General features: G+C 45.9%; 1 protein-coding gene across 1 annotated transcript in view; it reads right to left on the reverse strand.

Annotated features, from left to right (window-relative positions):
- The window catches only part of Dora (zinc finger SWIM domain-containing dorado), a 79280-nt gene that overhangs the window by 31774 nt on the left and 35142 nt on the right, over positions 1-12364 (reverse strand). The window lies entirely within an intron of this gene.

Consider the following 12364-nt stretch of genomic DNA (forward strand, 5'->3'; position numbering starts at 1 on the left):
TGAAACATCTAAGTTGATTGAGGCTAAATTAATTCAATTAGTCTCTTTCAAGTCGGTTAATAAATACCAACTAGATTTATTTGCTTACATGTTGAATTTTTCGGTCGTTCAAAGTAGAAAGGCCCCTTAAAATCTTTTTTCCTCCTCAAAGCTCCGAAGATCCCCAAACTGTAATTCCCTTAATCTCCACAAAACGCCAATCCCAAACGCTCATCGTTCACATTCTCAGCCTCCAAAAGTCCCCCCTTCGCTCTCGCACTGTTTGCCCCCGGAAACCACAAAAATACCACTTCATCAGCCTCCATTCGCTCCGTCGGCGTCGCATGGAAACGTCACGCAACAGCAGCGGGAGGCCCAAAGCTGACTACGCGACAGCCCGGCGTTAACGATAACATCGACAGCCAGCAGAAAAATAGAATTTCCCGCGACGAGGGTGGATCGATCCGCGGCATTAATTCCACCTGCGACGACGAGAATTCAGCCTCCGTTCGGCCGCGCGCCCTTTGTCGAGGACTGGCAGGTCGATCCCCGGAGGGCTGACGCTGCTGAGATCCTTCCAGGGGATTGTGTATGCGTTCACGGGCCATTAGCCCCGACAAGCGCATCCTATTACGGCTACGCGCCACGGGCAGCCTCGGTAGAATGGGCCGATCAGAAAATCCCGAGGCGACTTTTTCCAAAAGGGCTTAAAAATGTCCGCAGTCGACTTTCAGGCGCACTGGAAAGCCGATACCCTAAGTATCTTTTCTCCCGAGCCGATCGATCAGCTTCCCTGTAAACGCTAGAGCAAACGCGTCGACGACCTGGAGGCCCCGTTTCCTTTTCCACCCCTCGCGCCACCTGCGACCTAGGGTCGCCTTCGGTCGACTTCGGTTGCCGTTAAGTGGATCGTTGCGTTTGTTGTTGATGAATGGGGATCGCCAAGAGACCGCGCGGACGGTCCGAGGTTGTTGGGCTGATGCGATCCAAGGGGGATATCGAATTTTTGTAGGGGACTCGTTACAAATGATCCCGCATTCATGGATTCCTCGGGCATGGAATTTTCGGCGGCGACGCGGTCGGAGATTGCGATTGAAAATGGCCCCCTTCGCCTTCGACTCGGCCTCGATAAAGGACGACAAGGGAGGCAGGCGTTCCTCCCGTTGGTCGTTTTACCGCGGGAAATGCGGCTCCTTTCCCAGGCGTTCCGGGATTCGATGAAAGACGATTTTTCTTGCTACTGAGAGAGGGGGTGGGGAGAGGGAGATAGACCATCGGACGTTGAAAAGAGACGCCAGTCTAATCTCGGGCACAAACCGTAACAAGTCGCCGGGGGAGTTCACGTCGATTTTCCCTTTTTCACCCTCGAGGTAGCAAAATACGAAGATTGTGTGGATACAGACGATTGACGAGAGAGTCACCCTAAAATCGATTTCTTTAAGCTTCCGAGAGGGGGCGACGTTTAACCTGGTTCTGTGAAGAATACTGTTGCTTCCGAGTTATCAGTCCGAATCTACATATCTGATCAGAAAGAATATGTTTAACGCAATCACGATCCACCCCCTGTCTACTAGGTAAGTACTCTTCGACGAGTTCCCTCTACGCCCGGGCTCGCAGACACCCAGCAGAAAGCAAATCAGCTCTCGATATTTCATTTCGGACGGTGGCGAAGGAAGAGGGTGGTCGGGAGATGCTGACTAAGACCTCCTCTCCCTGCACCCTCCATCTAATCTCTTTTAGTCGAGCCATCAACCCTCCGTTTGTCATCGTCTACGCCCCTGCTCGTCCTCGAACAATGGGCCCAACCATTTGCCTGAGGGAAAAGTGCCACATTGCTCTCTACTTAAAATTATTATTATTATTACTGTTATTATTATTAGTACGGATTTATTACTCACGAGTATGGCACATGTGCGACTACTTAAGTAAGAAGTACAATCTAATTAGAAAACACTCCAGTGTTCCTAATAAATTTTTATTCCCAAGAAATTTGTATACGACGAAATTTCTTTTCTAGGAAATTTGTATTCGAAGAAATTTTTATTCCAGGAATTTTTATTCCAGGAATTTTTTATTCGAAGAAATATTTATTCGAGGAAATATTTATTCGAGGAAATTGTTATTCGAGGAAATTGTTATTTGCGGAAATATTTATTCCGAAGAAATTTATATATATTCCAGAAAATATTTATTTCAGGAAAGTTTTATTCAAAGCAGTGAATAAGGGTTATGCATGGCACGAGTTACGGTTATTCGAATAATGCCCAACTCTGATTGTCAACCATTAAGACTGCACCTCTGGAATAATCGATTTCTGTTACAAAGCAGAAAGCTCCTCCCTCGCTAATACGATTTATCACCAATGAAAATACAGCCGACTTAGCTTTCCAGTTGAAGCTTCCAGCAGTCATCGACCACACGCTCGCGGCCTCGAGAAAAGCCAGAGCTCGCATCTACCGAGGGGAAATCGTAAGAAGACTGATCCCTGTGGCGTTTCGAATGGCGGAGCAGCCGGTTGAAATATAAAGTGCTTACACGCCGGCTTTGCCTGCATAATGGCTCGTTTGCGTGGGAAATGGCTGCGATTTCGAGCGGGGATTGCGGGCCCGAGGTAATCTGAAAATAAAATCTCGCGGGATCCAGGTCCGCGGCGCTCGAAGGTGGTCCAGAGGGGGGTGGGCTTGGAAAACAAGGGGGGAGGGGTCGGGACACAAAGCTCCGCGTCGTTTGGCGGATTAAGCCACGAGTTCTTGGATTCGACGGGCAGGAACCGGAAGCCGCGCGTGTCCTCGCCGAGGGAGGATGTAATTCGCGTCACAACTTCGTCAACAGAATTTCATTTCGCGGATCGCTCCACGAATTCTCTTTCATACCGCGGATTTTTCGCTACCGGCTTGCGCCCCCGCTTTGAAGAATTATCGGGAGCCCTCTTCCTCGCGCAATTCCGCGCGGTTGAATCGGTTCAGCCACAAGCCTGGAATATTTGACGATCTTTCAGGAGAAGCGGCCATCAAATATTGCACACCCTGTACTTCGGCGACCTTAAGAGGGTACTCTACTGTAACTGCCCGTTTTTCAACGCCACTTTCGGCAATTTATTTAACAAAAACTATAAGTTTATACTATCTTCCGTTCTGCCTGCATATTAAGGTATATTTGAAGTAACACTCAGAATTTTTCTGAGTTTTTTCATGGCATATATACATAGATATAGTTAGTGGCGCAAGCTTCTGCAAAAAAAATCTTCTCCGATGGGCGTTAGTGCGGGAACTGTTCTAGCCATTTGAAATGGAAAAACTATGGTTGGAACCACGGAGGCCTTCTGCAGCATTTTTAGTAAAACTGTCAATTTTCACTAAAAATGTGTCTGTTTTCCTCCTGTAATATTAATCTTGTACAAAATAGAGACTCACCCGAGCTTTCAACCATAGCCAGTTATGTTACGAACGTGTACTAGTGCCGTACGAGAGGCACCACCTTTGGACCTCTACATCTCTGCTAATATTTCGAATATCAAAAAGTCGCTTTGCAGAAAAATTTGTCACGTCACAAACTACGAGATAAAGCAAAAAACAAATTTTTTCTGCCATCTACGCTACAGTACCCCCTTAAGCGAATTAACGCGCATCTCCTCGGCGGATCTTAGGTCCAGAGAAGGTATCCCGAGCTAGTAGGTTAAAACGTTTAATTCCTTACTACACGCTAATTAATACGCGTCTTGGCGAAGCTCGTGTAAACTTCGGGCTACATTCCGTCGCTGGAATTAACACGGCGCTGTAACTTAAACACTCCACACCATTGTGCGCTATCCCCTGAGGAAGTAGAGTCTTTTCTGGTACGAAAGCATTCGAAACGAAGACCCTCTGCTCTCATTTTACATGAGAGAAGTGCTAAAAAAACGCGTTAGAAAATGGGTGATAAAATACCGGCTTAAACACCGAAAGTATTGCAATTAGTGGAAGGTGTTGGTGCGTTCAGCGCTAATTTCGAGAGGCGCCGCGACCTTTCCCCTTGGCGGTGCTCCAGATACGCGAAAGGGATGGGGTTGTTTCTGGTGGCGAGGAAGTTGGTTACTAAGATCGAGTGGAGAATAAATTGGAGGATGTTGCGAGTGATGAAATTTTGATACAATATCGAATGCGGTACACATTCATAGTTAATTAACACGTATTAAAGAAGGAAAAGGACAAAAAATTTAACATTTGTACCACAATCACAAAAGATGCAGTGATATAATAGCATACTTAAGAGAGTAAGTAGGCAGTTTTATTCCGTGATAGAAACACGTTCTTTTTAAGGGGGTATTACCGTCTAGACACTCATTTTTGAAGGTGATATTTGGAAATTAATTCTGAAGAATCTATCGCACCTACAAGGCAGGGGTTTTTGCAATGCATTATATTGAAATATACATGTGGTTTAAAAATGACGGTACTGACTGATACACATTTTAACGTTCTTCTGTGGTTTTGCTGTAATAGTGGTCTTAAAAAGTGACGTAATCCAATTTCAAGGTGTGATTCTTGTTTGTTACATCCGTAGTTTCCCGCGCAACTAATATTAAATTGGTGGCCGAAAAAACGGCGATTATTTCAAGGGAAAATCAAACGTGTTTTTGGGTTACTAAAAATCCGCGACATTTTAATTTTTTATGAAAATCTTGAATTTTTACGGACTCTATCATAAGTTGCGCGAGGAATGGCACGTGTTTCGCACATCGTATAATTTTTTCAAGTCGATCTGAACCTCCATTCACTCGCAACTAAGCGAGAACTACGAGAAAAAAAGATTCGAGAGAAACGCGTTAAAGTTTCTATTCAAAGGCGACGCTGTAAGTTTCCGCTTCACCTTTTTAGCTGCCAAATCAACAATTTTGCGAATTTTAATATAAACCAAGCGGCATTTTATTAAGAAAAGATAGTACTTTCGAAAAATGCAATAAGAAATCGATTTTTCGTCTACCTCGCCCCCTCAAAGCAAATTAAAAATGTTAATTTTCGTATTACCTATACTATAACAAAATGTTACAAATCCATGGCTTAGTGCGTAAATATCGTGTGGCCACTTTTAGCGTACTCGAGAGAACAGATTTAAAAATGCAGTGGTACATAAGATTCGAAATATTATTTCTGACAAATTTCTGAAAGAAATATACCTAAATATGATTTTTATACAGCACAAAGAAACAGTGAAGAACTATTTGTTGCATATAAAAACTTAACGTTTACAGCATAAATGTGGTGACTTTCACTGGTTGGTGGACAATCGAGTTGCAATTTATTAACGACCGCAGCCCTCCCCCGATTTTCACTGTCGCGTGCCAACTTCCGCGCCAATTTCGCAGACGCTGTTACGCTTAATTATGAAACGTGTTTCCCCAATAACGAAGGTGGCGCGTTCGCCAGCCATTCAGCCCGACGCCATTAGTATCGCCTCGTCAGCGGGGCCGCGGCACGTCCGTGGGTTCCATTGATGTAGACTATTGTAGACGGATCGATGGTTGCCTGGGAAGGCAACGGGTAACCCTGTTAGTCGGCTGGAAAGCGTATCCATTACCGATCCTACGAGATCGCCGGGAAACACGGCCAGGGTCGGCGAGGGCTGGCCGTTTTAGGTCATCGCGGTTGTTTCGTTGAATTTACCACGAGGAGAGCGCGCGGTGTCGTTGATCGATCGGAGGGAACCTCGCGCCGAAGCCTCTTCTCCTGGGGACAACTTTCTCGTATAATACTGCTTCATATTTTACCCAGCAGGTTCGTCGCGAGATACTTCAGGCCCGATGTCTAGGGCGTTTTAGGTTTCAGAAATCGACAAGAAGGAATCAAGGGAGCAGATTTCTTCGGGACGGTACAATCCACGGTTTTTCCTCCGCTCCCTAGTCCATCGATCGGAGGTTCATCCCCTAGCCAGCGGCCAGGCTCGATAAAAACCCTCGTTCGGCCGCGTCCATCTTTAATTTGCTAAAAGTCGCGGGGCCGGCTCCACGGCGCGCTTGATTTCGTCCGATCTCCGGCGAACGGGAGAGTGGAAAAACTCCCTGCCCTGTGATTCCCGTTCCGGGAGAGCTCTTTCTCGCTGTCGCTGGCTTTCGAGCGTGAAAGCGCAAAGAGCGTGAAAGCTCCGGCCGCGTGAAAGCGGCCGCTAGAAACCAAAGGCAGGAAGATGATAAAAAGAAGGACGATGATAAGAAATTAGCGCGCAAACGGCGAGTCGTGACAAAGTTTCGCGGCGGCTAGGCTGGGGCCATTCGTTTAGGATAAGCTACTCACGGACGAGGAAGCTCCCTTTCAGCTTGCCCCGCCGCCCTTTGCGTTTGTTTCGACTCCGCTCTCTCTCCCTGGGAATCCTACGGGGCCTTTGATTGAGCGCAAAGCATGCCTCGGTTAATCAACTTTGCGCGAATTCAGAAAGGAGCTCTAAAATACGTGGATTTGTAACCACGCGCTGCTTTGTCAGCCACATTGAGTTAGAGGGGTTAGAGTTTACGAAGAAGTTTCTTTAACCACGAAGCTTGGAATATTTCTAAACGTATTCGGATAAATATCCCTGATTAATAGTGCAATAATATTTGCTGCTCAAACACGAACGTGAGCCAGGTTTTAGTAAGCCTTCATGGAGCCCCGAAGCGTACAGTCATCGCAGAGTCCGCGTAAACATTCGACGAACAACAGGCAGAAGTCCAAGGGACGAGGAGACGGCGAGCAAACGAAAGAAGAAAGAAAAGATGGTCAGTCATCTTGCGCGGCCTTCGAGGTGCACTACCTCGGCACGTCCACGGTGGAAAAGGTCGAGCCTTGGAAGCTCGAGGGGCGAGAACCAACGTTGCACTTTTTGCTCTCCGTCGCGTTGGTTCCTTTAAATCGAGTGTTTGCGAAAACACCGGTTCCGAGACCAGGTCAGGCACCCGAGAGGCCTTTGTGGAGCTGGGAGGAATGGAGGAACCAAATCCTCCTCGAAATCCCACGTCAGGTGGAGCCAAGTTTGCAACCAAATTCTGCCTGACATCAGACTAGGGCTGGGACTATTTGTCGAATTTTTCGGTATTCGAATATTCGAATACTCCGGTTGCTCAATTTTTCTAGCCGATCGGATATGTTGAAATGGGTCAAAATTAACTTACAAGAGTTCACCCTGACAAACTAACGAACTCAGCTGAAACTCAATAAAAGCTTGTAAAAAAATGAACCTAAAGAACTTATAATTCACGCCATAATATTCGAATACTATTCGACAAATATCCAATATTTCAACTTCCCTACCTCCGCCGTCGCCAATATTCCCGAGTCTAAGATAAAATGGATGGTGAACCCAGCTGCTAAAGATAAAATAGAGGATTCTCTGAAAGTCGATGGCTGTTCCGGCAAGTACTCCAGAGTCCGTGGACGCAGGAACGCTTGTGTAACAACAGAAATCAACTCATTACTTTGTCTGCCACTCAGTCTAGAGTTGCATCGAGCACTTCCATTCCCCGACGGACGTCCGCCATTGAGCGAATCGCAAGGTCATTGTCGTCCTAACGTCTATTCGAGAAAATGCTTTCGACCGGGAACGGCGAAGACAGCAACGTGAACAGCATTCCTCGTAGAGCGGAAGCAACCTGTCGCCCGTCTCAGTCTGCGCGTCTTAATATATTTACCAGCCGCGTAGCCAATGTCCATTATACCCCAGCTGCGACTAATTACGTGGTTGGCACCGATAACAGACTGCGAATGCATCGGGAGTTCGCGAAAGGAGATTCTTCTATCTCTCATTGCAACATCAATTTCTCCATTCGCGTCCGAGTTAAACAGAAATGTCCATTCTTTAACCACCGAGGTGGAAATGCTTCCAAGTCACGAACAGTTCATCCCTCCACGCTGACCCTTTGTCAGCCGAGGCTGCTACCCTCCTCCGTCTGTTATTTAGATACAGAACGGGGATCCTGCGGGTTCGTCCACCCTACAGCAGCGAGATAATCATCTCTCACAAAATGATACAACCGCAAGCCGGACTGGCCCTCCACTTGGCCAAGATACGGCCAACTTGATGCTGAAGCCGAGCACGAACTCGCAACTTATCTTCTCGCTCCATCACGCTCCACGGTGGATGTTGGGAGAGTGGAGCTCGAAATCCTTGATTCGAGATCTCAAAAATCTTGCAGGGACGTGGAGGTTGAAATCCAAAACTGGAGGCTTCTAGAGATTTTTCAATACTCGATACCAATTTATATGTACATATCAGAGTCGCAGTAGCGGATTTAACGAGAAATTGATTTTTTTTAAAAGGAAATAGCCGAATTTGAATAACCTGCAAGAGCCACCAAAAGTTGCCCTTAAATTCTATTAATGTATTTATCAAAGTACCGGAAAAACTAAATATTGCAGCACTTTCTAATGCTTCCTACTTTTTATTCTACATACATTATCTGCAATTTTGCATTTTAGCCTGTAAATTTTCCATTAAACTAATTGAGTATAATCTGGAAATATTCACCTTTATCGAGAATACCTGTATTTTTACTCACACACAAAAACAAGTAGAAAATAATGATAAATAAGTAGAAAAAGCATTAAAAATAATAAAAGAGTAATAAATGCTATTTTCATTACCCAATTTGTTTTATAATTTAAAAAGTTATGGACCTAGAACCTTCGGTATACGGTTTTGGACAGGTTTCCGCTACGTCTGCCGAGGAAGATTCAGTAATCAGAAAATCCTGCGTCTCCCAACGATTTCCATCCCGAGAGCTCGTCCAGGAGTAAGAGTACCAAAGCCGAGCGACCAGACGTTTATTATTTCGTAAATGGATAGGCGTAGTCAAGGGCCGAAGAAAGGGTGAAAGGAGCTACCGCAGCGTTTGTTTCGTCTGCGGCCGTAATCGAGGCGTTTTGCACCTGGGGCAACGGGATTGGCCTTGGCACGGCGGCCAGCTGAGGCGAACGAATCGAACTCCGGTATATACGTACAGCCGAACGCGATCAGCTGTCGCAGCTGTCAAGCCTCTCTCGCAACTTAATTCCACGGTTTCTCGCCTCGCCAGTTTCTTTTTCCTCCGGCGACTGGCCGGAACAAGCCATTCCTTTGTCCCGTCGTCGCGAGAAAATCGCTCAACGATCTGCAATTAGCGCTGAGAACGTCATCGGCGCAGAAAGTACTCTTCCCACTTGTTTGGTACCTTTTGCAGCTAATCATTCCTCTACCTCTGCGCGAATTTATTCCTCCGGGATGAAAGGAAAATGAATTCTTCAACATTGCTCCTGCAACTTCTGCGAAACTGTTCTAACGGCAGCTTAAGTACCCCGGCGGAATCGCAGGTTGCCATTTCGGTGCAGGATTACGCGTTATCGTAGCGCTTTTCAATGCTGCGTTAATCACTGCCCTCCGTGAACCGATCGCAGAGATCGAGCGAGTGCGCGCGTACGTAGGGACTAACCCAGACGATTAATCGTGGACGTCAGTTCGTCCCGATGATTACGAAGTTCTTGTGTGATCGAGACAAAGAGGGGACGTGGAAATGCTGGGAACATCGGTACATTTAACCGCGCTTCCTCTCTCTTCCTATGGCGGAGCAACGGCCCATTGGGAGCCACCCCTCGACTCCCATGGGAACCAATCCATTCGTACTTTGTGGCGATTGGTATAGCGTTCCTCCGCGTCCCCTGTGTATTCCCGAAATTAAAATGCAAATTTCTTGGCGTTCCACGTCGCCCGTCCCGATGCAACCTTTCGACGAAGATTTACTGCAGCGCAAAAAGAAACAGTTTAAACTGTGCACGGCTGGTGGAGTAAAACGGTTCCACTGGGAAGAATTATTTCTTACAATTAGAATTTATAGGCATAGTATGTATCGGAGGCTGATCTGGCTGATTGGAATAGAGAAGTGGCAAATTATGTTTTAGAGAGTAGGGTTGTTTAAGGCGAGCATCCAGTGGCTACAAAAGCTAACCGAACGAATATAGCCCCCTAGGGTTGAAAGCAACTCCGAACACACAGAATTGAAGTCTGTGCTTCCAGCAGGAAAGATCGATCCGCTGATTGTAAACAAGCGCGATTATCTCTGATCAATGTCCAGGTGTCCTCCTGCTCCACACTCCCACACCCTTCTCCCCGGTCGGCGCAACAGTCTTCCCTTTAACCACAGCCAGCTACCCCCGATCACGAATGGGATTTCGGAATATTTCCGCCGAAGTCTTGCCAACGAAGTGTCGCCGTATAATGTCCGTCTAACGACTTCGATCGAAGCCGGAGGGTCTTGTAAAGTCAAGGTGGGAGCTCCAGAGGACCATGCAGCCAGTCATCAGCCTGATTTCTGCTTATCTGGAAGAGCGGAATACTCGGAGCGGAATGCACGAGCGCGCCGTGACGCATCCTTGACGAGACGTGGCTTGCTAGCAGACATTACTCCGATATTCTAGTCCCCCGGCCAGTTCAATTATCGTTCTCAGAAGTTAAGTAGCGGAGTAGGCGAGAGCGGGGACAAAAGTAACATTTTTTACATTTGCCTAGCCTACAATTACCTTTTATAGGTATAAAAATGACAATTATGCCTTCAGATAGTACGTTTCTTGGTCTATCACTTGAGCCCAGATTCAGACTTACGTGATAAGTAGTCAAAGAGTTATGGCAGTTTTCCGCAGTAACTGTCATTGTTACTTTTATCCTGCAGGGGTAGGACGAAAGTAACATACGATGGGGGCGAAAGTAACACTAATTATTTTCAGGAGAATTAAGTAAAACACTTCTAACGCAAAATGGGATTTCTTATTATAAAAAAAACGATAGAAAAAAACCATTTAAATACACATATTTTAATTAACGATAAAAACAAATAAATTTTAAATAACGAAAGGTAGAAGCTATAAGAAAGCATAACCAGCTTCGGACATTTCGTTAGTATTGTGTATTTAGTTGAATGATAGGTATTAAATTTTACATTCACCGAATTAAAATTACGACATACGTAGCGTAAATTACGATCACCTATTTTGCTCGCCCAAGTAACATGTTGCTTTCGTCTCCATAGTGACGTGTTACTTTTGTCCCCAGCCATATTTTTCAGAATAAAACTGTACAAGACTTGTTGAAATCAAGTAGACGAAGTTCTAAAGACATTATCTAAGAATGCTCTAGCAAATAATTGGTTTAATATCTATAGTTTAACTGTGAATATTAACAAAAAAAAAATAGGAGAAACTTACAATTTTAAACTTATAAACTTACTTAACAATTTTAGCTTGCCCACAGTATACGATTTGTGTTACTGCTCAGCGTCACTCAGTACAATAAAAGAAACACTATACATATGTAACTGTGTAAAGCTGTGTGTTCCTTTCAAAATACCGTTACGTTTGTCCCCGCTCTCCTCTACATAATAACGCGTTCATTAATGGGCTTTATCCCACGACTAGAAGACCTTAGGTCGTCCCTCTGCTATTCCAACCGTCCCTAATCTAATTCTAATTATTTAAAGATACCAAATGGGGCTAGGACAACTGGCGCGTGTGCTCCATCGCGTAGGACCCATCCATCGCAAGATGCGCCCGACGTTCCAAAGACAGACCACCAGCCCAGTCGCCCGTCTCCCCGAGCAGCGAGAGGCCGGGCGAGCCCCGCGTCTACGGGTTGCCGCAACAAGGGTGCAACAGTCGCAGAAACTACGGTGGCATGGCTGCACAGTCTCGTTCCCGTAGCCTGGGAGTTCGCAACTCGGCAGCCTACTCGCATTAACGCCCCGGGGATAGAATTCGCTAACTGTGAATCGTTTCGTACATATCTCTGCGGCCGTGGGGATCGATACGGTCGCCATGGCGACGAGCGGGCCTTCTCTATAGGGGTACAGATACAGGGATACATCTCAATACGAGTACGCGCCGCGCTTTCTCTTCTTTCCTCCCCCAACGCTACCGGCGTCCCGCTTTCTTTCTTTTTTTCAGCCCCCCCCCCCACATCCTCACCCGTGTCCCTATCCCCGAACTCGCTTCGTGACTCTTTGTCCGGGTCCTTACGACTTTCCGCCGCCTCCTCCGCTCTCTTTCTCTAATTATTCGGGGGCGGGGGAGGATTTCAGGACACCGTGGACAACCGGCAGGTTTTCAGCGGGAAAATCGAGGAAAGGAGGGACCATGAGGGAACTATAGCTCGAGGTGTAGATGAATAGTTCTTAGATTGAAGTGAATCCATGCTAAAACTCAACGCACACGTGGAATTTTAAGATGAATAATACTTTAATCAATGTTTGAGTATAGAAAGTAAAAAACAAAACGCGTAATATTATGTACACTGCTTTGGCTTTCCATGAAGAATATTAAAATTACATTACTATCGTTATTTTGCTTGATACGAATTAAGGGAGAAAATTATTTTTTAGTTTTTAATGCATTTTTATTATTTTGAAGTCGGTTTTAAT

This window comes from Andrena cerasifolii, chromosome 7 (genome assembly GCF_050908995.1).
Source record: "Andrena cerasifolii isolate SP2316 chromosome 7, iyAndCera1_principal, whole genome shotgun sequence".
Classification (NCBI taxonomy): Eukaryota; Metazoa; Arthropoda; class Insecta; order Hymenoptera; family Andrenidae; genus Andrena; species Andrena cerasifolii.